Genomic DNA, 5,805 nt, shown 5'->3' on the forward strand with positions numbered 1-5,805 from the left:
GCTCTGCATTCCCTAAAGTTTTTCCATTTTATAGCTCCATTTCATCATCTTCAGCACCTGTGTCTTTGGAATGTATTGCAATGTGACATCAGATATTTTATGAAATAAGCCACTTTTTTTTTTTTTTTTTTTTTTTAGCTCCTAACATATAAGAGCATTGCATTCCATAATAAAATCCAATCATTTGCCACAGAAAGGATTGAGTTAGATATTCAAATATCAGTACATTGTGCTAAAGGAAATTATAAAGATATACTATCAGTTTTAGATCTCTCTATTCTATTGCATTATTATTTAAGAAAGGAACATAGGAGGATTATGCCAAAGCCATACCTGTCTATACAGAAAAAGTCATTTTTTCCTTTTTTTTTTTTTTTTTAAAGATTGAAGACTTTTCAACAAAATAGTAAGTATTGCTACCCACTACCAAATGTTACATAAAGATTTTTATTTTTTTTTCCCCATAATATAAGTGGTTTATGGATTGAAAGACTTGGCAGATATATTGACTGTATACATACATATATATATATATTCTTAAACCCAGGAATGATTACTATAGATAATTTACCCTTCTTCTTTACATGGGAACATGGGCTGCTTTTGTAGATCCACTAAGGAAGACCTTCACGTAGGTTGTGATTTCCTAGATCAGTATAATAACAGAGTAGTTTGCCCAGTTGACAAAGCTGCAGTCCTTTTCTAATTGGTGTTGATGATTTTTCCCTGGAAAATGCTCTCATTTTTCAATGGTGGGGACTGCTAAAAGGAAGAAAGGGAGACAGATTTTTGAACTGTCTAATGTATTTCTTCAGACTAAACATAAGCTTGCAGAGAATAGTGAATCTGACAGATATTCATAAATATTATCCCTACTTTCCCTCACTCCTCTGCCCCTAATTAGAGAGGGTAAATTGTCTTGGGGAAGGGCAATGGAGAAGCATGGAATATGGGAAGAAGCAAGTGAACAGTGCCTGCTTGTAAGTGACTTTCCAACACTGCATGTGTTTGTCTTCTCTTTTTTGTATTTTTTTTAAAAGAAGTATTGCATAACACATCAACAAGACATGCGTCAAAATGAGTTATAACAAATTAAACAAGTGTGATAAAAGGTAATCAAAATTTTAAAAGCACCTACTGTGTGGGAGGGTGAAGGAATGAGAAAAAAAAATGTTGGAGTTAGCTTGCAATTTATTTTGCAAGAATTAATATGGAAGAGTCTTAATTAGTTATAAAACATAATGAAATTCATTAAATAACAATTGACATGAATCTACTATAATTAATCACTTACTATTGCTTTTTATCTATATTGCCTGTGAGAACTTTTTTTTTTTTTTTTTTTTTTTACCAGCATATAAACTGATCTATGAGATACAGGGATCTTTGGCTAATTAATTACTCAAAGCCACTGCTTGTGGCTCCAAATGACACATGGACAACTTCTGGAGTCCTGTGCAGTAAACTATTACTATTACTTGCCTCTGGCCAAGCCATGCCCTGGCATTATCGGTTATTTGTTCATATGCTGTGCTATGGAAACCTTCCTTTACCGTATGAGTCATGATCCGCTATTAAGATTGTCCTGAAAATTCACTTTTGTCTGCTGAGAGTATACTGTCTGGAAGCATTACAAAAAATATTCAGCCACACTCATCACATTAGATCAAGACCTAGTTGCTTAATGGTAAAGTTTTCCACAAAAGAATAGCAGATATTGGCAGAACTGCAGCATACTGTGTTTTGCCAGCATCATCTCACTAATCTGCACATGTGAAGTGTGGCATTGTGTACCGAAGAGGATGGTGGGACTTGAGGCAAGTTGGAGAATGGCTAAATGCTTTTTGCTATCTTACCCTTTGCTTGGCTGCCCACAGGGCTTAGAAATGATGTTATTCACCAATTGCAATCAGATGAGGGTGGCCCCAAGGGGGTATAATGTGCTACACATGGCTGCGGCAGCCTGCACATTTGGCAACCTACTCCCAATAAAAGGGAGTAGGTCCAGAATGAGGTACAATGGAAGTAATAAATTTAAAAGGCAGTGGTGGACCTTCACTTTAAAGTTGCAGGGTCAAAACCTACTTTGCCAGATCCAGAATATCACCTGTCAGTTGCAGAGATCTTCTACTTCCAGGGAATTGTGTACCCAAGCAGAGAAGGAAGAGAACTTGGGAGTGGTAGGTGATGTCTTGTGGTAAATGGTCCATTCCCAGATTTCCAGGATACTCCTTCCATTTCATTCCAAACTTTCCTACTCTGCAGTCTCCTGCTGATTTCCTGTAATGCCATCAATCATGGTAGGTTTTCTTGTAAACAATGGTGCTTTCATATTTCAACTCACTGGTTCTTATTAAAGTATGCAAAAGGTAAGGGAACGTATGAAGAAATTATGCAAGCTCATGAGGAAAGAGGAGAACTTCCCCCCTGAAACTGCACTGCTGTGAGAAGCTCCGAGGCATGGCAGATACATGGCAGCCTGGGTTAGGTCATAAGTTTCTCAACTGTTCTTTTATAGTTAGACTCTTTAGTTCTTCCATAATTAGACACAGTTACCATGTGAAGAAGTTCAGGCCTCAGTACCCTCTTGGTTACAGATGGTCCTAAATGCATGCTTCTCTCTGTCGTTCTGCCACGGCTCTTGCAGAAACGTAGTCAACATGCGGATACAAACGTGGGGTATGCTGTACTTGGCATTGCTGCATGAGCCAGACTCCGCATCTGCAGTCTGTTTGTCCTGCAGCACAATTCAAGTCTGTGATGCTTTCTGCTGAGCCCCTTGGCTCATTCCTCTTGTTTGTGTTTGCTGAAAAACTATGCAAGGAACTTCTGTGAGATGAGGTTCGTGGTGTGGATTTTACTCTCCTCCACTCCCACCGCTGGCTGCTGCTCCAGAGGTTCTGATCAAATTCCAAGTTTGCTGCAGCTCAGAGTCTTTATCAAGGGAAAGCACGCTGAATGCGAAGCATGTTGAAGTGCCCCCTTATGAAATGAGGTTTGACTTTGTGTGATATCAAAAAGAGCATTAAACCAGAATTTAATCTATCCTGGGAAATCGTATTTCACAATCTAATGCCCGGAGCCCTTTTCTTTTTAATATGAGGATCAGAATTCTGATCTCTCTCATGGTTTGCCTAAACATTTTATGTTAAATGACAGCAAGTTAATAAGTACAAAATAGTGGGTGGTTAACTACCATTTAGCAGGCCAACACTTTGTCTAAATGGGAAAGCTCTTGGTATAAGATAAGGAGTGAAATTAAATCAGTGTAGCCACATCTTGTAGACACTCCTGTTTTGGTATGAAGCTGGGGTTATTTTAGCTTACTATTTATGAAGGCTTTTTAACTAAACTGTGAGCCTTATCCTGGAACAAAGGTATGCCCACGTGAGGTAGTCTCGTTAATACATCTCTCGCTGCCCAGCCATCTTGGTAGGATTGTTCAAAGCCTTTGAGGCAAGGAGAGTGGCTGGAACCACTGCCAAGTGACTTAGTGAAAAGAAAAAAGTCCACGTGTGCTAAATGTGAAGTGACTCCTCTGATAACCCATGATAGCGTGGAACAATGAAGTGGGCAAGCTCGATAAGAATTTCCAGGAGCTTGGCACTGGGGGAAAGGAGCTCTGATAGCCGTGTGGAAGGCGGTTTGTCATAGCCTGATGAAATAGCAACTTTGGTGAAGTGAAGGGAGGAGAGCAGACACCTTCTGCCTGAGCTAGTAACGGGCTGCTGAAGCCACGGTGGAATTATCTTGCTGGGACACTGCTATGAAAGCTATTTCATTGTGCGCTCCTCCTGCGGGAGTAGTGGTAAGGTAATGTCAGAAAGGGGTGATGTCAGGATGAATGCTAGTATGGCTGTTCGTTCCTAAGGGCCTTTTGAAATGCCTGTAAAAGTACCCTTGTAAAAGCGTTAAGGAGTTTCTACTACAGCTACCCTTATGAGGAGAGTGTAGCATCTCCTGTGGTCATACAGCTTTGACTCACCATCACCTTTCCCCCAGTGTCAGATGATACAGATATACTGTAATGGAGTGATCATAATTGCACATGTTTTTTAGGGATACAAACCATGCAAGCCTGCTTGACCTAGCAGTTTGAGAGAGCTAAAAGCCTTTTGAGTGGTTTCTTTAAGGAGGAATGATGGAGGATGTAGTTGGGTATATCTCGGGTTCAGGCAGTTTACAAACGGCACCTACAAATCCCTGAATATATTGCATACCCACCAGAAGGAGGAAGTTTCCTGGCTCATCGTTCTTTCTAGCTGAGCCTGTTGTGCAGAGGTCTCTGTCAGATGTTTCCCGAAGTGTTGCCACAATTGCTTCCCGCTCTGTTGCCTATTGATTACTGTGCTTTGCTGGTCTTCCCTCACATGTGCAAGGCTCCAGCAGGCAGCAGGCAGCCTCCAGCTTTGCTCTTTTCTTCCTCCACCTGATGCACATATGTTTGCATATAAATCCCATGGAAAACTGATCAGACTGCTTGGCGTGGTTCCTATTTGTGACTTCTCCATGGAATATTTTGCTGGCAGTTCCTATTGTCTGAGTACCCTATTTCATTAAAAGTTAACCTGCTCTGTGTATCTGTATGGCATTGTAATCACCAGCTTCAGTGGACATACCAACCATGCCCTAGCATAACTTAACTGTTGAAGGCAAAAAGACATAAAAAATTCAGAACATGGAAACACTTACAGGCCTTTGCCACACTATGCAGAGAAGCATAGTGTCCTTAAATGGGGCTGGGGCAATCATGCAGGAACTGATCTTTTACTGAGGAAAGAGGATCGCATTGCTACAGCTTGCGATCTTAAATTTTACCACATTAGGGTGTTTTGTGCTTCTTCAGCACTTACTCAGCAGTGTTGTTCATTGGTAAGGAAAAGGGAAGTTTAGGAAGTTTCCATGTTATTCTGCACTGCATTGTGAGATGGAATTAAAAGGTCTAGTGCAGCTCCATGTCTACTCCTGGGAGCAATTTCATTAGCTCGGTGGGACTCCGCTCAGAAAGTGATACCTGGATATGATGCTGCATACGTGCAGATGAATTACAGAGATTTTAATACCAGTGTGCTGCAAGGATGAATGCCTATGCTATGGTGCTGTGTCTAGGCTGACTTTGCAACTTACATCAGCAGATTAAAAAAAAAAAAAAGTTGCATTATAAAAAGCAAACTAAAACATTTTCCATATTTTTTTTTTCTTTTCAAAGCACCCCAAGAAGGTCTAAATTAAATGAAGTTGGCAGGTTTAAGTGTGACTCAACTCATTGTTTTCATTCTCTCTTTTTGGCAGCCTTCAGTAATTCCAGATGTTATTTCTCTAACCACATGGAAAAAATTCTTATTAAAAAGAGGGGGGTGGGAAGGGAGGGGGGGAGAGAGAGAGAGAGAGAGAGAGAGACAAACTGTTTTCCTGCATTTGGTACGTTTTTAAAGCAATGATGATATTGCGTAGACAGTGCTAATGTGCAGCAGGCACTAAAGCTAGCTGGAAGCATGCCCAGGAGGAGACAGCCCCAAGATAAAAGCCTCAGTGTTATAGGGGAGAAATAAGAAGAAAGCCAAAAGCAGCTAGTTAGTTCAATAAAATGGTGTTCTGTCATTCTAGGACTCATTTGCTGGGAATTGTAAAGGCAGGACAAATGGGGAATTTAGCCTGAACCCACTATATTGAGGAAGCTTGGAGAACTATCGTATCATGTCAAGGAGTGAATGACTGTTTTTCTTGCACTGTGATCACAGGGGAATATATGGTTAACTCATAAATAATGCCTTACTCTGAGTGGAAAAAGGATTCATATCTGCT

This window comes from Aythya ferina (genome assembly GCF_964211825.1).
Source record: "Aythya ferina genome assembly, chromosome: 3".
Lineage (NCBI taxonomy): Eukaryota > Metazoa > Chordata > Aves > Anseriformes > Anatidae > Aythya > Aythya ferina.